Source organism: Rhinolophus sinicus, chromosome 2 (genome assembly GCF_057876585.1).
Source record: "Rhinolophus sinicus isolate RSI-liver-muscle chromosome 2, RSI-T2T, whole genome shotgun sequence".
NCBI classification, from domain to species: Eukaryota; Metazoa; Chordata; class Mammalia; order Chiroptera; family Rhinolophidae; genus Rhinolophus; species Rhinolophus sinicus.
Window position 1 is genome coordinate 176146173 of NC_142502.1, and position 26212 is coordinate 176172384.

Below are 26212 nucleotides of genomic sequence, written 5' to 3' on the forward strand. Positions count from 1 at the left end.
TGGTGAGGTGGTCTAAAATATCCTACAGAGGAAATTCAACCAATCTCCAAAATCCTGTTTGCCTAAATTCATTTTACTTAAACATATGCTAGTGAGACTTGGGGATTATTAAACAGAGGCTATGTCACTACAAATATAATGTCACCATCACCATCATTATCATCCTTCACTGTCACCGTCATCATTTTCATCATCATATCAATTTCCCTTAGAATCATAGCAGCCCAGAGTTAACAATCCTGGGTTCTATTCTACGAGTGTGAAGTTGCACGTGGGCAGGAACTTTTCTGTCCATTCACCTTCGTGATCCTACTATATTAACAAGGCACAAGTAGGCAATCTCTGCTTATCTACCCAATAATGAGTGAAGGCATGCGCGAATGAATAGTGTAACATCATCGTTATTCAGGCAGGGTGTCTCTTGTTTCATTTCATTTTAATTTTAATTATTTTCCTTTTCAACTCCAATTCTCCTTCTTGCATAGGCATTCTCTCCAGTATATTTAACATATGTCTTCCCAATTCAACTTCCATATTTGTTTGGATATCTGCATATCCTAGAAAAACTATTGTGCGTATTTTAATTCATATAAAAGTTGATTAAAAATCTCTCTCTCTTTATAGCCTCATGTTATTATTCCATACAAAACTAGTTCACAATTTCTGACTATTGCAGAGTATTTCTTAGTGGGTTTATACCTCCTTTTATGTGTTTATTCTTTAGTCAGGGGCATCTAGATTGCCTCCAACTCCTTGCTGTCACAAATAATGCAGATGTGGACACCCTCCTAAATGTGTCCCTGTGGACCTGCCAGAGGGCTTCTCTGGGATATCCACTCAGGGATGGAATGAATGTGGGGTCCTAGTCTATGAATGTGTTTCATTTCACTAGGTTTTACCAGCTTCTCTCCAGAAAGGCAGCAGCAGTGCATGGATACGTCTATTTCCAACATTTAATTTTGCCTACTTTCTAATTTTTCCTTATCAGATGACTGCAAAGCGATACTCACTGATGACTACTGAGTGGGAGCGTCTGTTATTAGTCTTCTGAGTCCCCTCTGAGTTGTCCATTCGTATCCTTTTTCTGCATTGTACTAGGCTTCTTTCTTTTTCTTATACCACACTTTTTGTGTTTTTCTAGACGACTCACAGAAATTCCTCATATATCTAGATAGTAATTCCTTACTGATAGCTTCTCCCGGCTGCACTTATTATTGCCTTTGCACAGAGTGACATTTGAGGTACAGGAATCTTTTTCTGTTTCATTTTTCCCTCATGGTTTATGTATTTTGGGTTTTGTTTAATAAAGACTTTCCCACTATAAGGTAAACACTTTTCCAATCTGAGGTAAATATGTATTCTACTACTTTTCGTATGTTAATACTATTGCATTTCACAATCTGTTTTTTCTTAATTCACACATGCAGAGGGTGCCCAAAAAAGATATACACATTTTTAGAAAAGAAAAACTATTAAAATTGTAATACTTAATATATACCAATAACAAAAGATGAATACAAGTCACATTTGACTTCTGCAATTACAAGAGGTGCTCAAAGTGGTTACCATCAGCGTCCAGACACTTCTGATTACGGTGAACTACTGCTTGAGCAACGTTGACCAAAGTGTCCACTTGTATACATTTTTTGGCACCCCTGGTATATGTGGACTTGGTCTATGACAGAGACAGCATCACAAATCAGTGGAAGAATGATCATTTAGTAAAGTTTGAAGAAGAATTAGCTCAATGTTTTATTATAAGAAAGTTAACCTCAAACAGATTAAAAACCTGTGTTCCTTTTGGTACATATTCTGTCTTCTGCTATTGGTTGTTTCTGTTTCTGTTTTTTTTCTTTTTTTCTTGTCTTTTTTTTTTTTTTAATAGCACATGTTGTCTTCAGAGAGCTCACCTGTCTCTGTAAGCTCACGTTTAATATTTTAAGGACCATCAGCTAGCTGCCTTGGTTAGTAACTGTTGAGATGGAGAGCAAATCTTAGGTCCTAGACTGTTCTTCTTGCTGAGTTAAGGGGACATAGAAACTCTGGGTTTGGTGCTGTGCTCATTCATTCCTTGCACACTTTCCCAGAGAATTTCCTAATGCCTCCCTAGCCCAGGGCACCCTCCTCTGTGGTACTGGTGTATGTAGGATGCTTGTAAACAGCTGTGTAACCACCCTGCACTAAAGTGAGCCAGAAGATAATGCTGGGGCCACATTGAAACTCAGAGTGGTTTGCCATCAACAGATGGCTCTCAAAAGAGCCCTGGACTGCCCTATTTCAGGCCACTGCCCAAACTCAATGATCAATTTTATGTCTCCCCAGAAATTTCACATAACTTGTTGCTTAGTTTTTGAGACCACCCTCTTAAACAGACACACTTCCCTTTTCTCTTCTGGAGTCTTGATGGTTGGGGAGAGTGCTGGCAGCCTGTCCTCACTGGCCGTGATGTGGTGGAACTGGAAGCCTGTCAGAAACCTGTCCCGATGGTCACCTGGTATTGGAGATTTGTGCATGTCAAGCATAATTGTGCAATGCCTTGTGAGCTTTTAGTATGTTGAATTGTTTTCTTCAGATTGCATTTGTCATTTTTTAAGTTAAAAATAACTTCCAATATTTAGTCTTACTTATTGTACGCATGATTATAACAGGTTTGTTGAAAATAATAATGTTAAATATAAGAGTAATCTCTGTGAAATTCCATGTACTGTTAATTAATCATTAATTTGATCTTCCAACATTTTTGTAAGAGCATTAGAGTCTCTTGTTTTATTTCACAAATGAAGAAAACAGAGTAAAGTTGCAAGTCACATACTCAAAGCTACAATAGGTGTTGGTCAAACTTCCTGAGACACAACTGTAGAGGTCTCTGTTAGAAGCCTACTGCTTCAATGACAACATGCCTCAGAGTCTCCTGGTTAAGTCCTGTAGCGATCCTGGCTCTAGTTTTCAGGCGGATGGAAGCCATACTCAACATTCAGCTTTCAGTAGGAAGGAGCAACTGCTGCCCATATAACCGCCACTTAAGATAAGATGTGGGGGAAATAGTCTAAGAATGGAAACCCAGAGACCTGGCTTCCAGCCCTGGTCACATGACCACCTGCATGCATGACTTTGGGCCAGTTTCTTATATTCCCAGGGCCTCAGGTTTCCAATCTGTGAATGAGATCACTGACTTGATGACTCTCCCTTTTCACTCAGCTCTAAAGAGTTTGGAGTTTGTGATTGGGGGTGAGGGCTGCAAGCCGTCTCCTCTTCCTGACTTCCCTCCAGAAGAACTGAATTTACTTCCATATCAGACCAGATGTCTCAGCATCAAAACTATGGAAAGGCCTTTGGAAACAGCCTAGGCAGACGCCAATGCTGGGATTCCTTCTGCAATTCTGTGAGTCTAGCAGTGCATTAGCAGCAGACATCTTTTCCTGTATGTTCCTAGATTTTCCATGGAAGGTGAAGATGAAGCCTGTTTGTCCCAAGTGTTTACTGTCTTCAGAGTACACCTGCCCCAACTTCTTTTCCTTTCTCCTTTCCTGCCTATCCCATGGTCTCCAGAGGCAACTTTTGCAAAAGTGCGGCATGGCAAAGGGCCATGCCCACAGAAGGTACTCATGGAATACCGGTCTGTGCTCATTAATCCCATTTTTGCACCAATAATCTATTATCAACTCTATCAACACTTGGGCCATGTTTCATACTTGAAACCCAGGCATTTGTTAACCTTTTAAAGTCCCCTAGTTGTGCAATGGGTTTGAATGGGGTGGGAGAGACTGGATGAGACCCAGTGCTGGATGGAAGGGTGAGGAACTAAGCAGAGAGCCTGCCCCAGGCAGAAAGCCTCTGATGTCGGTGGACCAGCAGGGAATAACCAGTGACCTCAGCATCCCATTTCTGAGTGCCCTGCAGTGGCCTGGGTGACTGTTCCCTATCTGGAGGCAGCTGAGTGGTAAAGGAGATCTTTAAAACGGTGCAACAGACGGCCACTCCACAGGAGTATCCATTTTGACAAAATAAACTGTGGATTTGTCCAAAGAACTCAGACAGCAGAGATTGCGGCCTCCTCCCTGGTCTCATGCTTGAAGACTTTTTCTCCCAGTAATGAGAGTGCCGAGCCAGCCGCCCTTTCCCCGACAGTGCTGGTGGTGGGACCACTTGTGCCCACAATGGATTTTTCTTCATTGATTCTAATCTTCTTCCTGACTGTCTCTCTTGGCTGCTTTGACATATTGAACACTGAATAGTCCCTGAGTAATTCTTGAACATTTGGGGATCGTTTTTATTTTTATAAGACAGTAGAATCCCATGGAGTGATATATACACGTACTACTAGGTGAAAATGAAGAAAAAAAAAGTAACAAAGTGCTTTTATTCTGGGAATAAACACAGACTCAATGACGATTAAAAAACACACCAAACAAAAGGTTCCCACCCAATCTTCAATAATTTCATAATTTTATAAGGATACACAGAATCATGTAGAGATGAATAATAAAGGACAAAAAAGGCTTTCACAGCTGTGACTTCAGCCATGATTGATGAGAAAATGCTACTGGAGGGAGAAAAGGAAAATGAATATTTATTAATGGAATAAAGTGTTGGGGGCTTAAAATCTAAGGAGATCCATCATTTCGCATTCAAGGTTGGATGCATCCAAAACAGAAGGTTCAATACAACAGCCCCGTAGCTGAGCCATAGACCAGAAAACTTCACAGATGCTGCCATCATTCGGACCATAGGGGACTTTTAGAGATGTTACTCCCATTTCAGTCCCATTCACGTCACCTGGACAGGGCAACAATACATGAGTTATCAGTCCAAGAATGCTATGACAGCAGTTGCCTTCACATGTTAGGACATCCAGAGCTGTGCAGTCTGGTTATTCACCCAGAAATTAATATTTCATGTTTGCATACTTTCTCTGTATATGGTAGTTATGGTCTCTGCACTGACAGCTTAGGAATCATTAGTAAGATGTTTTCGTTCCATGACTTCATCAGTTCTCCCTTGAACCTTATAAGGGCAATGTTTAGCCAACCAAGAGCACCTCTTCAAACCTCCTCGTGTATTTTCTCCCCAGAGAACCCCTTTCCCTGTGCTTGCTCTCTTTAGGTTGGTCAATTCTGAGTGAAGACTCAGAAAGGACTGTTTCTTTTTGGTGAACTGTTACTCACCTGAACTTAACATCTTAAAAAAAAAATAAAATAAAATTGGAACGCCAAAGGAGGCCTTGCTGGTCTCTTTTGTGATGGTGTTATTTCTGAACAAGCAACTTGTTCAGACAATTAACAATAGTGATATTGTGGCCTGTTGTTTTGACAGCAAAGGAGAAATTGACTGATGGCATTTAACTGCTTAATTTAACTTAAGGTGTGGAAGCTGCACTGGAAGTTTCAGTGTGTGGACTTCAGCTAATGGGTAGCCCCCAAGCTCATCACCCCTATCTTGATAACCATATGCACACAATGTCCTCGGCTCCCAGGCTTGCTTGGGATCTATATTCTTTTATTCTAGAATATGGCAGTGAGGGTTTTATTCATCCTATACATCTACCTACACTAAGCTTTTGAAATCAGTGTCCTGATAGATGGTCTGGGTCCTTAGACTGTCACACTCATGTTATTTCTAGAGATGACTGTTTCTAGATGGCACATCTTAGACTGCAGGAGTCAGCTATTACTGGTTTGTTGTATATGTTAAGCCAGGAGAGATGCTGCTGTGCTGTTAGTGTGTTTCCATTTATTTTAAATCATTGATTCTACCAAATCCTTAGCAATAAATGTGGATGAGTTATCTTTGGGAGAAGGCCAAGAGAGTATGAGTGGTATTGTTAGTTCTTCTGTATCATGCGTGTTTCCCAGTTCTCAAGATTGAGTGGGCATTTTAGTCCCTAAAAAAGGGATGAGCCTAAAATAGGTGCCCAGCAAATATTGGATGGGTTAACCTAATTACTTATTATAACATTATTAATTATACAGTTTGTTATTTGGACACAAAGCAATACTGGAATTGCATTCGGTCTGCAAAGGAAAATTCAGATCCACTGATAATTATGCAGCAAAGGCCACAAGATATGTGTTCAAGGAGGCTGCAAATCTCAAAGGATATAGTGGAAAATGCTTCTAAGTTAAACAAAATGAGGAATACTCTCTGTGGAGAGTTGTGTGAAATGAGTACAAATGGGGTGTTGGGCAAGTGAGGAAGAATGCTGAGAGATGAAGCTAGAAAAGAGTAGTTGAGGGCAAGACTCAGAAGGTCCTGGTATTTTCTGGGGAAAGACTTTCCCCTCTGTCCTATAAACAGTGAAGCACTAAGGATCTGTGAGACCAAATTAAGCAGAAAATGCCTGATCAGATTTGGATTTTTAGAAAGACTACTTTAACAATCATAGATGGAATGGAAGGTGGCAATAGTGGAGGAAGGAAAAAAAATGATTCATGTAAGCCAGTAGCCAGAAAAATAATGATGTTGTTATTATACAAAACACAAGCCAGAAACAACAGCCATAGTGTTATAGACTGAATTGTGTCTCCCCAACATTCATACGATGTAGCCTCAACTGCCAGAACTTCCGCAGGTGACTGCCTTGGGAGACAGGGCCTTTAAAGAGGGAATTAAGTTAAATGAGGCTGATGGGGTGCATGGGCTCCAAACCAATGTGACGGGTGAGTTTATAAGAGGATGAGGTTAGGGTACGAGGGACACACCATGGATGTCACGTGCAGAGAAACGGCCACGCTGGGCACAGCCAGAAGGCAGCCATCTGCAAGCCAAGGACCGAGGTCTCAAGAGAAGCCCAACCTCTGACACCTTGGTCTTGGACTGTCAGCCTTGAGAACTGTGAGGAAATGAGTTTCTGTCGTTTATGCCACCCAGTCTGTGGTGTTTGGTTATGGCAGCTCTATTAGTCAGAGTTCTCCAGAGAAACAGAACCAACGGGAGAGGTTTGCTTGCTTGTGTGTTTAAGGAATTGACTTCCATGATAATGGAAGCTAAGAAGTCCTTGCAGTGGGCAAACCAGTGACTCAGGAGACCTGATGATAGAACTCCAATCCTAAACCCAGCAGGCTGAAGACCCAAGAAGAACCAATGTTTTTATTCACATTCAAAGCGGGAAAAGACTGATCTCTCAGCTCAATGGTCAGGTAGGAGGAGCGAACTTTTACTCCAGAAGGGGTCAGGTTTTTTGTTCTATTCGGGCCTTCAACTGATTGGGTGAGGCCCACCTACATTAGGATGGCCATCCACTTCACTCAGTCCACCAAGTCAAAGGTTACTCTCACCCTAAAACACCGTCCTGGACACATCCAGAATAATGTTTGACCAGATTCCTGGGCACCCCTGGGAAAGTCAATTTGACACATAAAATTAAGCATCACAACAGTCCTACAAGCTAATACACATACTAATAACCAATGAAATGCATAAGAAGAGATAGGTTTGAGAAATATTTTAATTAGAATAGTTAGGATTTAGTGACTGATCAGATGTGAGCACTAAAGAAGGGTGATGAGTTAATGATATCTTTAGTATTCTCTCGCCAAATGATGGAGTGGGTGATGTGCAGGGGAAATACAACACACACACACACACACACACACACACGCACATGCACACACACACCCCAACCTCTATGAGATATGCATAAAAGCTCAGGGGTAAGCTGCCCTTTAATCACTTACCCAGAGTTTACCATTCTTTGTAGCTATTAGGAATAAAGCTGTTAAACTGTAAGTAAGGATCCATGCAAATGAATAATAAAGGTAAGAATAATGCATTTAATTCCTAGGAGAGACCTGGGCATTTGTAGTCAGAACCTTTTCACTCATTTTGCATTGATATCTTGTTTTTTCATATTTTTCCCCCTAATCCCATGTTGGATGAAAAGCACCATATTACAGGGGGGTGTGAGTGTGTGTGTGCATTTTGATTTTCACACAGGAGTAACCACATTTGGAAATGACTGTCAAAGCCTAGTTCTGAGGGAAGAGAAAGCAAATCTGTAGGAAATGGTACATGAACTTAAAGGCACAAAGATTTGGGGCCATTTTGACCAGGAGCAAGGAGACACTCACTCAGTGGCCCTGAGGTCCTTGGGGTTTGGTAACTGGGTCATCAGTAAAAGGTTATATGTGATGGTCAGATCTACTATCTAATTAGGCAGAGAAATAAAGGGTATGTTTTAGAAGTGATCAAAATATACAGGAGTTTTGCAGTAAAACCATAATGTGTTGGTATAGTCATTTGCAGGGGAGTGAAAATGTTGGCCAGAGTACCCTCACTGGGCAAAGGGGCCAGAGTGGGGGCAGCAGACAGGAGAGAGGCTTCCACAGAGGGCTGGGCCCCCAGACCCGCACCAGCAGCCCTGCTGACTCCTCCTGCTTCATCTGCCACGTGAGGTGCCAGTCTACAGAATGTAGCCTCAATGGTGCCGCCACCACTGGTTGTGTTTCACTCCCACAAGGTCCAAGGCCCCCATCCATGGTGCTTTGACTGGTAGAGGTCAGGAACTACTTGATGAACCTCAACAAACAGGAAAGTATGGAGGGAATAAAACACATCCTGTCCTAAAAGGCTTTGCTCTTCCTTGTTATTCCCAAAGCTGCGAGTTTACATTCCATTCAGTGGCTCTTCAGGTGGTCTCTTGGGTGGAATGAATTGGTTGGCAAAAGGGTGGACACGTGCTTGTCCAGAGATTGATGGCTTACATTCCAGAAGCCATTGGCATTCTGCTGTGCAAGGGACTATTCCCTCTTTGGTCTTTAATCTGTTAGTACAATTGCAAGTGAAAACTCACAAAGAATCGCATTACAAGCCCCACGTTTGGTAGAACTCACATGTGATACAGAGAGGTTGGTTCTGCATAAGCTGCTGACTCAGACTTTTGTGAAATAAATTGATCTTTGATGAAAGGCCTATGTGAGTGGGGAGGGTGTGGGAGCAGGAAGAGAAGGTAGAGGAGAGGTGAGCAGGTATAAATTCAGGGTGAGTCATTTGTCTAGTTAATAGAAAAGACAATAGCAATATTTGTAAGAATTTGTCTCAGCAACCTGCATACATGCATGAGGGTGTTCACCCCATGAGTGAGCTTTGAAGCAGTTCCATCCCAAGTTGAACCTTCAGACGACTGCAGCATCAGCTGACCTTGATTGTAGCCTTGTGAGAGACTTTAAATAGAAGATCTGGCTAAGCCACGCCAGGATTCCTCACCAACAGACATTGTGAGAAAATAAATGTGTGTTGTTTTAAGTTGCTATGTTCTGGGGTAATTTGTTACACAGCAATAGATAACTAAAACACCACCTAAGATTTGGGATAGGCAGAGTTTAAGCTGGGGGCTAAGTCAATTGCTTACTTACTATTAAGTCAAGGAGATTTCTGTTGATACTAGGTATACTTGCATTCAGACTATGCCCCCCTATCTCCCACTCCCAGCCTTCACTTTCCTAGGAGCCTAAATGGCCCATGGCAGGTTGGGATGCCACATCTCAGTTTACTCAGGTTGAAAAAGAAAAGTAATGGCCTAAGTTTTTTATTTCAAAGACTCCTTTGGTCATACATTAATCTTAAGGGTTTTTTTTGGGGGGGAGGTGGGGGGTAAGAAATTAGCTATAATCATCACAGCAAATGGTACCTGAAGCTGATAGAGTTAGTTAAGCCATACTTCCCAACCCATTTAGAGACACCAAGTTGAATAAACCACTAATATGAATGAGCCCTGTGATGATAGAAAAAATACAAGTTAAATAATAATAGCTCCTACTTTTTAAAAAAATGCTTTTTTTGTTTGTTTGTTTCCATATCCCCACATGACGGATACTACTTGGCACTTTTCCTGGGACTTAGAATGGCCAGTGATCCTGAGGCTGTGGTAACAGTCACACTGTTTATTTATTACTCTTTAGACTCAGATGGCAGTTCCAGGCCTCAGAGCTCCGGAAAAATGAGTGTAGACATCTGGCCAGAAAATGAGTCTCATGCCATCATGACACTGGCTGGCTCTGGCATCTGCTCTTTTTTTTTTTTTTTTTTCCAGTATAATTGATGCTTTTTATTTTCCTTCGTGAGGGTGACAGACTGCTGACATCCTACTTAATTTAGAAAACTTAGTCTAGAACTGTGCTGTCCAATAGAAATATAAGCCACAAATAGTAGTAAGAGTTGAAATGAATATTAATAATATATTTTATTTAACCCTGTATATCCAGTGTTTCATCACTTCAACATGCGCTTGGTATAAAAAAAAATACTAATAAGAGAGCCTACGATCCTTTTTTCATACTAAATCTTCAAACTCCAGTGTGCATTTTATTGCGTTTAACAGCACATCTTAATTCACACTACCCACGTTTCAGGTGCTCAAGCACCACCCATGGCTGGTACCCACCGTCCTGGACAGGGCTGCTCTAGAATGTGTGCTGAGCAGCCCCCATGTCTCCAGCCGCCCAGGACTCACCTCTGTGCCCCTTTGGTCTCTTAGTGAACTCTACCCCATGGCCTTCCTGCTCAGTGCCCTCCTCCTCTGTCGGCTGCTTCTGTTTCCCCGCTTCCTCATCCTGTATCCTCTGGCTGCGACGGGGGGTGATAATTCAACAGCAGGTTCTCTGGGTGCTCCTCTAAAGCTCTCTTTTGAAACAGGAAACATAATAGGATGTAGATTATGGCAACATGCAAACCGTTCATCAATTATCCATTACATCTGCCATCTCTCTTCTGCCAATTGAGGTAACTATGTTATTGCAAAAAAAAAAAAAAAATCTTATTTTAATTATAATCCAATCAGAAGATGCATCCATTATGTAGAGTGCTTTGGCATGTTCTATGGATTTGATTTTTGCCCAAATAGTGGAGCAAATGCTGCAGAGAGGAGAGAGTTCGGTCATCTCTTCGTGAATCCAGTCATTTCAAAACACCCCAGTGTGGAGGCCTGCTGTTTGGTGGGGCACACAAAGTTATACAGACCGTGGTCCCTGAGAAGCGCACAGCCTGAACGGGGAGATGAGCCCTCAATGGGTGCCCAGTGTGACTGTGTGTCTCTACGACGGCTCTGACAGGGAGACTGGGGAGAGCCCTTGGAGGAGGGCAAATTGCACTAAGTGTGGAAAGTGTGGGTAGGATTTCCATGTGTCACCATGGGCGAGAAGGGAGAGGAGGAGAGATAATTTCAGACAGTGTGGCATGATTCTATGACAGAGAGGTGCAACCATACATTGAAAATACGTGCAGGATCCATCTTTCTGACAGGCTGGAATGAAACGGGAGGAGGTATGAGACCCCGCGGGCACTGAGGATGTACAGCCAGGTCGAGCTGGATTGTGGGAGCATTTTCATGCTGGCCAGGTGACTGTATGTCATTTTTCGGGGCTGGGTGGAGCCCCAGGAGATTCGGAGCAGGACTGTAAGAGGATCATAGCTGTGCTTGAGGGGGATGGACCTGCCATGTGGGAATTTGTGCACAGAAGTCTGGGGGCAGAAAGAGGGGAGGGCTCTGAATACTTTGTCTCCCGTGGGAACAAACAATATTAAAGTAATGGGTTTATGCATTTTTTGACCTTTAAAAAATGGTATTTTCAGCAAACTTCCTCCTCCCCACCTCACCCTTGTTAAATATTTCATCTCAGCTGGAAAATACCCACAACAATGATTTTTTTTTTTATGGTTTTAGCCTTTCAGTAATAAACCAAAACAAACAGTGGGGAGCTTAAAAGGCCTTTCAGCTGAGAAAGATGAAAGCAGATGCCTCTGTTTTCGATTGTTGTTAGAAAGCACAAGAGTCCATTTCTTCTGGAAATCTTGTGAGGAAGAAGAGCAGGAGGAAGGCGGTGCCCTGACCACCCCATCCTTGACCTGACATTTTGGTAGGATTTCTTACTTGCCCACGGCTTATTTATATGCCCCAGAATCTCATCTGAAGCAGGATCCATCTTCCCCTTTGTAGCTAGAACTCTTTGGTTTTTCAACCTGTAGGACAAGCCCTAGGAAGCGAAATGAAGAAATGGAAACCCCTTTTCCACAAAACTATTGAGGAAAGAGCAGAGCCTTTCTGACTTAATGCCCAAAGGTGGTAACAAAGGTACCTTCAGGCTGGGGGCATGATTTCTTAATGTAGCTCTTTGCTTAGACCACTGATTTAAGGTATATCTGTCATTATGACCTTGAATTGTCCATAGGTCCTGTTTATAGCAAGAAGCAAACACTCTCCTTGTCTGCTGACACCATGCTTCCCATGAGCCTTTGCTCACTCCATTCCTGCCACCTGGAAAAGCCTGCTGATTAATTTGTTCAGGTGTTGTTTTCAGCCAACATTTAAGGAGAATGTACTGTGTACTAGGGCCAAGGGATTCAGAGATGAAGAAAATGTGGTCTTTCAGGAGCTCATGGGCAAGAACACAGATATTAAAATATCTTGTGGCAAGTGCCACGATTGACATCATCTTCACGTCTTCTGTGGACACTCAGCCCAGCCTGAGACATCAGGGAGTCTTCTCAGAAGAGAGAATGTCTTCTTCTCGTCTGATGACCTGGAAGCTAACCTCCCTCCCAGACCCAGCCTCATTCAACACAATTCCCTTGACCTGGTATCTCCTTCCTCTGAGCCTTGCCACTTGCCCCTCACGTACTTTTTGTTGTTATGTTTAGTTTTCACATGGTTACCTATCTCTTTATTAGAACAAACAAAGTAATGAGTTTATGTACATTTTGACTTTTTAAAGAAAATTTCAACCAGCTTTCATATCCCCCAGGTCACTGTTAAATATTCTACCTCAATTAGATAGCACCTGATGTTATTCAGGGTGGGGGTCCCTCAAGACTGGGTTACATTAAGTGACCTCATTTCTTTATTCTTTAATAACCACACTTTAAACACCTGTATGTTTTATGGTGTTAAAGGTGGACAAAACAAATCATAGCCCTTCCTCATACAGCTTACACTAGTATAAGCCAATAGGTAAAACACAAAAATGAACAAAACCTGTGAAAAGCACTGTGGGGGTAGGCCTGTGATATTTCTTCTCTTGTACTGGGCTCGTTTTCATAAATGTCTACATTAGACACCTCCATGGTCCACAGGGCAGATTTGGTGCTGATGGATGTAGTGCGTGGGCTTATACCGTGTTTCCCCGAAAATAAGACCAAGCCGGACAATCAGCTCTGATGCATCTTTTGGAGCAAAAACTAATATAAGACCCAAGACCGAGTCTTACATTAATTTTTACTCCAAAAGACGCATTAGAGCTGATTGTCTGGCTAGGTCTTATTTTGGGGGAAACATGGTAGGAAAACCTCTGGATCAGATGAGGGTTGTGGGGGTGCTGGTAGTGGGCACAGGCTTGAACCCACTCTTAGGGAGGCTTGTGGCAATGATGTCAACTCTCGAGGGTGTCCCGAAGCAGGCACCTAGATATCTAGAGCCCCTGAAGGTGCCGCAGGGCACAAGCGTCACGTCCTCAGAGCCCTGCTCCCTTCTCTGCCTGCGCGCTGAGATATCCCAAGGCCCCGCTGTGCTTCCCGTATTAACACAGTATCCATGGGATAAATTGGGGGCTGTTAGACACTCTACCCCAAAAAAGTGATCAAGTCCGCTTTAATTTCTGACAACTTTCTAAAGTGGTGTAAATTGAAAGTTTAAACTAAGTGCTTTGAAAGAGGGTATATCCAGGTGCCGGGGTGAGAAAGACTTGATGCAGGATGATAAAGCAACACCCAGCCACCCCCATGATGGCCAGAGACTGGTTTCAAATGGATTTCTCTTCCTCTCCCTGCGTAATGGGCAGAAAGGTCCAGGCAGGCTGCCCGGAACAGTGAGGAGTGTTTGCCACTTGCTTCGTACAGTTCGTATAAGAGCCACCAGAACAACTTAGCGTATTAAAGCAATTCATGATCCTCTGTGTCACAAGAAGACATATCCCCCCCCCCCAGTTTTACTGAGATATAATTGGCATATAGCATTGTTTTATAATGTGATAAATGCATATATTGTGAAATGATCACCGTAATAAGTCTAGTTAACACCACCTCACATAATTACACAAGTTTTTTTTCTTGTCATGAGAATTTTTAAGGTCTCTCTTAGCAGCTTTCAAATACACAAACCAGTCTTGTTAATTATGGTCACCACGCTGTACATTATATCCTTTGGACTTTTGCATATTTATCTTATAACTGGAAGTTTGTGCCTTTGGACCACCTTCACCCATGGGGAGTTTGTTTAAAGCGAGGCTCAAAATGTCCCTTGTCTTTTTTGATATAGCTCAAAAGATTTGGCAGTCAGGTGTGGAGCTTGAGGAAATACTAGAATTGGAAGAGATGTCCCATAGTAGGTGTCTGCAAGAGAGCAAGATGCTGTCTGTGGTGATGTGCTCAATTTCTCTGGGCTCCTCTCAGGACCTCAGCCAGAGTCCTCCTGGACCAGGCTCAGATGGGGTGGCCTGACCAGCTGGCACAACAGTCAGCCTTTCTTGAGTGTTAGATGTGTGCAGTGAACCATCTGACAACCAACCAACACACTTTAATTGGCGCCTGCTGGGTGCCCTGCCCCAGCAAGATTACTGCAGAACTAGACAGCCCAAGGGGGACAATAGGGGTGCCACACACAAGACAGGTGGTGCAGGCTAGAGGGCTCCCTGGTGGCCGTGTACCTGCAGCTGGCCCAGGCAGTGGTTCTCACCCTTTGGTGTGAAGTGGGCATTGCAAGGAGTGCTTATTAGGATGAATCCCTGGATCCTACCTGGGAGACTCTGATTTACTGGGTCTGGGGTATAATCTAGAAATCTGAATTTTTGGCAAGCACTCCAGGACATTCTACTGTAGGGGAGGCAAGTTGGAGAGACTTTGCCTTCATGCAGCTCAGCCCGGTTTTTTTTTTTTTTTTCTTTTTATCTACTAGGAACTTCATTTTTATTTTTAAAACCACTACATTGAGATTTGATTGACATCAAAAGCTATATATATTTAATGTATACAACTCCATGAGTTTAGGGATAAGTGGTTAGACTGTCAAGGTCATACTCACATGTATCACCACCCAAAGTTTCCTTTTACACGCTTTATAATAATAATTATTAATATTATTATAATTATTATTATTATTGTTTTCTTGTAAGAACTTTTAACATAAGATCTTCCCTTTTAGCCAATTTTAAGTATACAATTCAGTACTGTCAGCTGTAGGCACTCTGCTCTGTAGTCGATCACCAGAACTTATCTTAAACCACTGAAACTTTGTACACTGTAGTCATCATTTTCCCATTTCCTCCTCCTTCCAGCTCTTGCAGCCATATTCTGCTCTCTGCTTCAATGAGTTTGATTGTTTTAAACTCCACATATAAGTGAGATCATACAGTATTTGTCTGTACTTCACTTAGCATAATGCCTTCCAGGTCCATCCATGGTGTTGCAAATGGCAGGATTTCCTTCTTTTTTAAGACAGCCCAATCTTCAACAGGAATAAACAGTACAGGGTACCCGGAGCAGGGCTGCTGGGGTCAGCCGTTTACATGCTTGCCTTTCTCTGGGCCTCATGCACTTTTGCAGCCCAAATTCCCTCTACCTCTGCCCGCGCTGAGGGGGCTCAGTCAGGCAAAGGGAGGCCTCTGGTAGGTGATCTCTCCCCCTATATAGAAGAACAAAGGTCACACAGAGGAGACAAGTGAGGAGATATTTACTGAAATACCACAGCCAGTATTACTGCTATTACCAATATTTAACATTGTGATAATGTATTGAGAGCTACTGTATGTCATGCACTCTTATAAATTCTTTGCCTCTTTACCTCATTTAATTCTAACAACCAAACTTTGTGGTCTGTGCTATTATTAGCCTCATTTTTACAGACGAGGAAATGGAGGAAGAGAGAGGTTAAATAACTTGCCTGGGTCCCACACCTGGTAAATGAACAGGTCATGGCCAAGGAGCCCCTTTGAGGAGGCTCCTGGAGCATGAACACCACTCAGGGCTGGTTTTCACTCAGACGTGGTTTCCATATCTGGGCTTTAGTTTTCTAACTCATAAAATAAGGATTTTGGACGGTATGACCTTTAAGCAGGGCTAGATTTGTGGGTGTGCGACTTACATGGCCCAGTGATCAGAAGGGGCCAGGCTTGATTTCATGCTCTGTTGTTACCATCTTAAAATGGATAATAGTTTTTTCACAGGAGCCACATGTTTTCATATTTTCATTGCAAAATATGAAGCCAATCTTGTCTCCCAAGGGCCCTTCTTGTTGTTACACTGTATTTCCCCCACCTCAACTTTCTTTTAGATTGTTCACAATTCCCTGAGAATGCTTGGCCGTGGAATCACCGTTAGCAATGGGGATGGAACAAGGGACTGACCTGAGCTTTTTGGGGAGCAGAGTTTCTGGGCTGATGATGAGTGCGCACAGTGTGCCTGTAGAGGCTGATAGTAGGTGCCTTACGAAGCAGAGCGCGTGGAGAGTTTTTTGTGGCTAAGGGTGGTGTGCCATGTCAGCTACAACCGGCTCTTGATAACAGCCCCAGCCCTAGCCAAGCTGAGTGCCCGAGTTTGAGCACTAAGTGGGCTATCGGCAGCACGTTAGCAATCTCTTCATGCAGAAGATGGGTAGGACTTCTGGAGAAGTCAAAGTGAATGAACTTCATTCTCCCTCACAGGCATGTTGGGCCTTTGCTGACCACCCCTCACCCATTCATTGGCATTTGTCTCCACTCCCACTTACCAGCCCCACCCCCATCACTCCTGAGTTCCAGCAGTTTGTCCCCTTGCCTGGTGCCTGGAAGAAGCTTTTGAAAACATTGGTTTCTTCCTGACACTATCTGGTGTTACTAAACACACAGCGTACAATTTCATTATACTCGTTGTCTGAAAGGTTTGGCTCAGGAACAAGTGAAGGAAATGGTTATTGAGTGCTTATCATGTGACCTCCTTATTTTCTTCCTCCTAGCTTTTCCTCTGAGTAAAGTCCCAGTACCACTTACCTTCTAAGGAAAAATAAAAGAAAATAAAAAATAAAAAGCTGCTTAGCGGAGTTAATGACTTAGATTCCTATCAGCACTAAAAGAAACAAATTCAGACACAATGATCCATCCGAAATGTAGGATTCAATGTTCATTCTTCACACCTTGACGCTTATGGGCAACACAGAGATAAGCCATGAGGAAAGTGTCCACGTGTGCCTGTGTATGAGTGTGTGCGTGTGTGTATAGACTGGGAAGGCAAAGAAAAAGACAAGTGTTGTTTGTTTGTTTTGCCCTAAGGGAGGCATTTTCCTTACTCTTTTCTCCCTCTCCACTTCCAACTTCTAGATCTTTTACAGGTTATGTTTTGAGTGGTCCTCCTCTCATCTATGCTTAGCCAACGCTTCCTCCTAGAGACCAGCCTGTACCCCAGCCCAGGTCTGGGTCAGATGTTTACTTGCGTGCCCGCGAGCCCTTATACCTAGTCCATTAGCACCCACCTCACCCCACACTGCAAGTGTTTGTTTGCTCACATGGAACCCTTGGACTGGGATCTCCATACGGGCTGACAGAGGACCGTCATGTTCACTCTTGCTACCCCAGTGAGGATTAGTGAATGCTTGTTAAAATAATGAATACATAGCATGAGGAGGAACTACACATGGCAACAACTGGGTCCTGGGGTCTCAGGTATAAAGGCAGGTGTCTTGCATGGGGCAGAGTGGAGGCAACTCCATTTGTAGGGCCCAGCCAGGAAAGGCTGTAATAAGTCTGTATTTTTTAATGTTCGCCAGGTGCCCCATGCAAAGGACTTCACTTGCACTGTCCTATTTAATTGTTAGAACTCCGGACAAAGGAGGTCTTGATTAAGGTTTATGGAGAAAGAGACAGAAACTTGAATGGGACCTTGAAAAGTTGGCCATGCATAGAAGACAGAGAAGGGCCTCCCATCCCTAGGGAGCAGATTGAGCTCTATTCCAGGGATGTGAAAATGTGCTCAGGTGAATGTGTCTATGTCTGGGGGACAATGGAGAGTGATTGAGATGGATTGACAATACTGAACTTTACCTAAACCCTGTGCTTCTAGAAACAGTGGCTGTTATCAAGTTTCCCTACCCTTCTGTGTTCCAAGAAAAGCTAACCATAAAAACCACTGTGATGTGTCCTAGATAGACCCATTCCATTCCTCCTCATGAGTTCCATAAGAACTGCCCATGACTCCATTGCTTATCTGCCTCTATAAAACTCTCGCCCCTTCCTTTTCTCTGATGTGTTCATTTGTAAATGTTCTTCCTATTGCGATAGCCTGAATAATGTTCATCTCCTTCATTGTCTGGTACATGTTGTCTTGTACAGGGGCTATATCTGGCAAGGGAGGGAGTGACCGGATCGTGGGGGTCCTTGCAATCCATGGTCAAGGGCTTGGACTTGATCGTGTAGGCATAGGAAGCCAGTGATAGAGCTGAAGGATTTTTAACAGAGGAATGGCGAAGTCAGAAATGCATTATAGAAAGGTCACTCAGCTTTCTGTATATGAGAAGGATTGGAAAGAGAATTAACTAAAGACAAAGATATTTGCTATTCTGATAAGGAAAGATGGGGCTTTGAGGTAGGGTAGGGTCAGTTATGGATGATGTGTCAAGGATGGTATTCCCTGGGACACAGAAGGTACCTCTATGTGAGGCAAAGGGAAGGGTCTGGGAGGGCTCCTTGGCCTCTGTGGCCATTTGTCTCTGAGTGGTATTAGTTCACTGGCACTGTCTGCCATCATGAGAGAGGTAGTCCTGAATCTGGATCATGGAAGGTAAGCGATATGGAAAAACACAGACAGGCCAACTGCATGGAAAAGGTTAAAGCAGCTTGTGGTGGCACCATCAGAAACAGAACTCAGAAACCGATGCTTACAGGGCTCTACAAATGTCCTTATAAATGGAAATTGGGGGGAGGGGACTTAAGACATACATGACCTCCATAAGCCATAGTTTTATTTTTTTATTCAACTTATATTTTGCTTCCATTGGAGAAGAGATCCCCTAGTATCATGATGCCTACCTGAATCACTTCAAGGAAAGCTTCAAGGAAGATGGAAAAGGTGGGCATCGAGGTCCCCAGAGAAATGGCAGTCGTAGCTTTCATTTGGTCCATCCGCTGATCTATTGTTGGTTAACGATAATCAGGCCTAACTGGAGACCTGGGTTCTGGGCTCCCTCAGCCTCTCACCTGAAAATCAGCATTAAAGAAATGCATGTATTTTATGGCAGCAAAGGGAAGAATTATTTCTATGGTACCAGTAGGTGCCACATTGGAAGGCAGTTGATAATTCAGGTGCTAATTCCTCAGGCGGGAAGGAACCTTTGTTACATGTCTTCACACGGCTCTCCTTAGGCTGGAGATGTAAACTGTAGACAGCCTGGTGAAAGTTCTCAAGATATCTGTAGTTTTTCCGAAAGTGTTTTTCACACATGGATACCATTTTCAGGATTTTGTTTTCCCCTCTAGTCTTTAATTGCCTGAAAGCTTAATGTAGATATAAGCACTTCCTGGATTCTCAGGGAGAAAAGTTACATTAACGTAATTACAGTGATGATGATTCATATTTTCCCAGTATCATGAATCTGGGACTACAGAGTACTCTTCACATCAAGCTGTGACTCACTCTGCCCTCTACATGGTGGCTGCCCAGGTGTGTGGCCAGCCTGTACTGGCCCCGCGGACCCCCTTTTATACCAGTGCCTTCAGGACGGTTCAAATGCTGGGAGCTTCCTAGTAGCTTCTGAGCCAGTTTTCTGCCTTGATACCCAGGCCAGAGGGCCCACTGTTCACTGCTTATCACCACCTGGATTTTCCATGGAAACCACAAACCCCACATGGCTCACTATGGACTCAAGGATCCTTCTTTCTGTCCACCTGTTTCTCTCCCTCCAAACTGCAATTATTCAAATGTCAGAAGGGAAGCATCTGAGACAGATTTAGGGGAAGCGGTGCTAACTGTAAAGGATGAAGAGATGTTAGTGAGAAAAACCCCACAGAATGTGATTGGGCCTGTGCGTAGGTCAGGAGTTCGGCAAAGGGCTTCTTCCTGGGTCATGGATGGATGGCCAAGCTAGATGGCTAGATGGTCCAAGATCTCCTTCTACTTGAAGAATGGACACATTGCAGACAGTATGCTAACACTGGGGTATTGTATGTCCTGTCATAATTAATCTCTCCTCTTCTCCCCTTTCTTTTCTATATTGTAATTTTTAAATGGAAACTTATAGAAATCTGAAAGTCTTGGCTTTCTATTAGCAAACTTCATAATCTTTAAAATACTCTCTTCCATAAATAAACATGAGTGATAACTTTCCTAAATCAATACCCATATCAGTGACCTATTCCTATAATGCAACAACAGACCTCCTTAAGAGACTGTGTGTGTCTGTGAGATACAAAGAAGAAGGAAAGGTTGGGGACGGGGAAAAAAGTAAGATGATTTACAAAGGGCTTGTCTTCATTTAAGGATTCCTCTTTCAGCACTTTGTTTTGGGATTTACAGTGTGTTGGTCCATGGCAGGGGAGCTGGTAGGAACTACTCTAGGATTTCTTTGCCACTCAGTGAAGCTACTGTGGACAGTAGCTTCTGATGTTTTAGAGGAGGTGATATATGTTATGGGAATGGTGAGTAGGGGGGTGGGTAAGGAAGTAGAAATTTGTGTGGGACAAATAACTTCTTTTTAAATGTGGATGGAGTATATTCATGAGGACATTTGGTCAGTTTTCTCTCTCTTACATGTTCCCAAAGAGATTACGATTGGTTGAATGATGACAGGTCTCCCATGACATTTAATCCATGATCCTACATCTCCCTGCACAAGGCCAGGAGATTTTCTTCCCTTGACGCATCTCACAAAGCTGCAGTGCCTACTAAGGAGGTTGTGGTGCAGAAGTAAAGGCGGTGGTGGAGGGGTGTGTGTGTGTGTGTGTGTGTGTGTATCTATGAGTCTGTATGTGTGAATGGGTGGACATGTGTGATGTGTGTGTATCACTGTGGAAGTGTGAACTGTGTTCCTCTGTGAATATATTTGCAAGGTGTTGTGCAAGTGAAAACCCATTTCTTTATAAGAATAGAATTGTTTTTCCAAGACAGAAATGCTGAGTAAGTAGAAGGATGGTTCTGAGTTTTAGAAGAAGCTTCCAGAAATTGGTGCAAGGAACTTGTTCATGGTACTGGGAGAGCGAAGGGGGAATGCACAGACCACACTGTGTTTTGCATTTCAACCTCTGTGCATCCTCTCGCCCTGCCTATGCATATTTAAAATTTCTTTCAATATATAAACAGGATAATTCTCTCTCCTCATCCCCACCAGAGTTCATTTAACAGGCACAAAACAAATTGTACATTGGGCTTCTCTTTTCCTGCTTCCTGTTTTTACTATTTATTGGTTTTTCTCATCTTTTTCTCCCCTCCCATGTTCCTGCTCTTAGATTAAACTGTGTTTCAGATTTACTGGAGGGAGAAATGCCATTTCTTCTAAACAAAGCTGAGACTGCTCTCCAAGCTTGCTCTGCTCCTTGGCACCATCCCAGACCTTCCAGAACTCCACTTTGACTAGAAAGCCCTGGGCCTCAGACAGTCTGGCTTTTGCAACCTCCCTTTAATGCCACCTTTTCCAATTCTTGATGGCAGTTACCAATTTGCCCACGAATGAAGCTCTGGTACTCCCCAATGTTCCAAAGACAAAATTGAAAGACAAATTCTTTTTTATTAAATTTATTTTTCAATTAGAGTTAACATGCAATATTATATTAGTTTCAGGTATACACCATTGTGGTTAGACATATATATGACTCACAAGTGCTCTCACCCCAATAAGTCTAGCACCCATCTGTCACCATACATAATTATTATAATATTACTGACTATATTCCCGATGTTGTACTTTACATCCCTGTGGCTATTTTTATAACTGGCAACTTGTACTTCTTTTTTTTTTTTTTTTTTTTTGTCTTTTTTTTTTTTATTAGTTTCTGGTTGCACAAGACAAAGCAAAACTTAGACGTTTATCATTTATATCCCTCACATTGTGTGAACCCCCCTCCCCCCATCCACTATCCCTCTGTACGTTCCCCAAATTAATTTTCAAACCCCCATGACCATCTTGTGGTTACCGACTATTTTTCAAAACCCCTCACCTTCCCCTTATCCCCACCCCCCCGCCCCTCTAGCAACCCTCTGTTTTTCCTCCATGTTTCCAAAACTGTCTCTGATCAGTTCATTCACTTATTCTTTTCTTTAGATTCCGCATATAAGTGAGATCATATGGTATTTGTCTTTCTCTTTCTGACTTATTTCACTTAACATAATGTTCTCTAGGTCCATCCATGTTGTTGCAAATGGTGAGATTTCTTTCTTCTTTATGGCTGCGTAATACTCCATTGTATAAATGTACCACAGTTTCTTAATCCAGTCATCTACTGATGGGCATTTCGGTTGTTTCCAGGTCTTGGCTATTGTACATAGTGCTGCAATAAACATAGGAGTGCATACAGATTTTTGAATTGGAGTTTTGGATTTCTCCGGATAGATACCTAGGAGTGGGATTGCTGGATCATAAGGTAGTTCCATTTTCAGGTTTTTGAGATACCTCCAAACTGTTTTCCATAATGGCTGCACCAATCTGCATTCCCACCAACAGTGCACCAGCGTTCCCTTTTCTCCATATCCACGCCAGCACTTGTTTGTTGATTTATTGATGATAGCCATCTTGACTGGGGTGAGGTGGTATCTCATTGTGGTTTTTATTTGTACTTCTTAATTCCTTTTACCATTTTCACTCATCCCCTCACTCCCCTTCCATCAATTTGTTCTCTGTATCTATGAGTTTGTTTCTGTTTTTTTTTTTTTTTTTTTTTTCTTTCTTTCTTTCTTTTTTAGATTCCACAATAAGTGAAATCATGTGGTATTTGTCTTTCTCTGTCTGGCTTATTTCACTTAGCATAGTACCCTCTAGGTCCATCTATGTTGCTGAAAATGTTAAGATTTCATTGTCTTTTTATGGCTGGGTAATATTCCATTGTATATATGTACCACATCTTTATCCATTCATCTTGGTGGACACTTAGGTTATTCTACCCAGCAAACTATCATTTAGGATCAAAGTGGAGGTAAAGAGTTTTCCAGATACCAAAAAGCTAAAGGAGTTCATCACCACTGAACCACTATTAGAAGAAATGTTAAATTGACTTCTTTAAGGAGAAAATGTTAAAAGACAAAAGTAGGAAGATCATGTGTAATTACAACAATAAATTAACAGACACATACAAACATACACACACAAAAGAAGTAAAAAATAATAACAAAAACATAAACATGGAGTGAGTGAATAAAAATTGTAATGACTTTAGAATGTTTGAACATAAGCGAACAACTTTAAAATACACTGCTATAAACATACCTTGGCATATATGAAGCACTGGTAACCACAAATCAAAAATCTATAATATACAAGAAGTAAAAAGAATGGAATCCAAACATAACACTATAGAAAATCATCACAATAACAAGAGAAGAGAGCGAGATAATAAAAAAGTAACAGAGATGAGCCACAAAAACAACCAGAAAACAATTACTACAATGGCAATAACTATATACCTATCAATAATTACTTTAAATATAAATAGACCAAATGCTCCAATCAAAAGACATAGGGTGGCTGAATAGATTAAAAAAAAAAAAAAAAAGACCCATACATACGAGGTCTGACAATTAAATTCGTGAACTTGCTGCAATGATTGCTAACCTTTTTGGATATCAGAGGGATTGTTTATTATGAATTTGTACCCACTGGACAAGCAATTAATCAAGTTTATTATTTGGAAGTGTTGAAAAGGCTGCATGAAAAAGTTAGCTGATCTGAACTTTTCACCCACAATTCATGGTTCTTGCATCATGACAATGCACCAGCTCACACAGCACTGTCTGTGAGAGAGTTTTTAGCCAGTGAACAAATAACTGTATTGGAACACCCTCCTTACTCACCTGATCTGGCCCCCATGACTTCTTTCTTTAAGGGACTATTTAAAGGAAGACATTTTGATGACATTCAGGACATCAAGGGTAATATGATGACAGCTCTGATGGCCATTCCAGAAAAAGAGTTCCAAAGTTGCTTTGAAGGGTAGACTAGGTGCTGACATTGGTGCATAGCTTCCCAAGAGGAGTACTTCGAAGGAGACTGTAGTGATATTCAGCAACGAGGTATGTAGCAATTTTTTTCTAGGATGAATTCGCAAATGTAATTGTCCAACCCCGTGTACTGCCTACAAGAGACCCACTTCAGATTGAAAGACACACAAAGGAAGTAAAAGGATGTGCAAAGAGATCTCATGAAAATAGAAACAAACAAACAAAAAGCTGTGGTAGCAATACTTGTATCAGACAAAATAGACTTTAAAACAAAGGCTGTAACAAGAGACAAAGAAGAACATTTCATAATGAGAAAGGGGTCAATCCAACAAGAGGATATACCGCTTGTAAACATCTGTGAACTCAATAGAGGTGCACCTAAATATATAAAGCAAATATCGACAGGCACAGAGGGAGAGAGCTACAGCAAGACAACAAAGGTAGGGGACTTTAACACCCTGTTGACATCAATGGATAGATCTTCCAGACAGAAAATCAACAAGGAGACAGTGGCCTCAAATGATACATTAGACCAGAAGGACTTAATTGATATTTTTATGACATTTCACCCCAAAGCAGCAGAATATACGTTCTTTTTACGTGCATAGGTTAGGCTGCTCCACTGGATATCCCCCCAAAACACAGAACTATAATGGGATCCTGAACACTTACTCCCAAAGTCTTCTTCACTTTTTTTTTTTTTAAATTATAAATCCAGAAAAATATGAAACCAGTGCTGAATATTTCTCAAGTGCTACAGCAGGCTCTTTGGCATGCATTAGCTATGTCAATGTCCCCAGGTAAGAGCCATTATCCTTCCAGATATATCCCTGGCACCAAGGGGAGTGCTATGGGAGAGTCTGCACATTCCCTGTGAATTAATTCATTATCAGAACTCAGGGACATTACCAAATCCCTTTGTTGATATCATCCTAGAAACAAGCCAGACTCTCTTGAGGAAGGGCATTTCCTAACAGGGAGTGTGAGGGGTCAGGATCTGGTCATGTCTGTGGTCAGATAGGCAGTGACTCAGGGCCATTTTGATTACTGTGCAGGGACTCTTGGCCTTAAATATTCTTAGCTGAAGGAGGAGCATGCCCGTGATGTGTTGGAATACAAATTGTACTTTGTGAAGTTATTGCTTAATGGACCTATGTTAACATCTTGATTTCCCAAATTTGCAAATACCACGATGTTGCAAACTTCCCCAGCAGAATGCATGTGCAGAATAGGCCAGACCAGGAAACATCCCAGAGTATTACTGGAATGCAGCCCATAGCTCTCAGCTAGGCTCACTCACACTGCTCATCAGTTTCAGCCCCCTGGACTTTCTACATCCAAGCCTCAGCAAAGTTGTCAGTGACCAAAGGCCAGGTGCCTTCAGGATCTCTTTAGAGTCTTCACAATCATGTAAATGGTATCTGCAAAGATCAAAGGGCCATTATACTTAAATAGCCATGTAGACTGGGGGATTTTTGTTGCTGACCTTTTGGACATTCACACTTTCCATTTGTGTTTTTGTGTTCTTTGTCCGTTTGTTTTAGGAACCAGAGATAGTAGCTGAGAGCATGGACTCTTGAGCTAAACTGCATGAGATCAAATGGCAGGCCTACCACTTCCTACTTGTGTAATCTTAGGCACAGTTTCTATATATGTAAAGTATGGATGGTTGTTGTAAGCATTGAATGAGCTCATGTGCTAATAGCACTTAGAACTTTGCCCAGTAGCAGAAGCACTATACACGTGTTCACTTCTGTCATTGTTGTCACCAGTGCTGTTACAATTGACATCTGGAAGCTGTGCTGAATGAATAGCATGGCCTGCTTGAAAATATGATAATGGCTCTTGTGTTTGCAACTAGTATCTATTAATTAAGAAACCATCATTTTTGCTCCATGATTATATTTATTAAACCCTAACTCCTATCATGATAATAATTAGTTCTTGCTAATTGAATTTATCAAATTCCCCCCGGATTTATATCATAGGTAAATATTTAGTAGCCCTACACTAATTATTTTAATCAACATGGAGTGTATTTCAAATGACTACAAATAGTTCTAACAAATTAAATCGAGTACAAAGTAATATCTTATGTAATAAATTTTCATGTAGTAAAAAG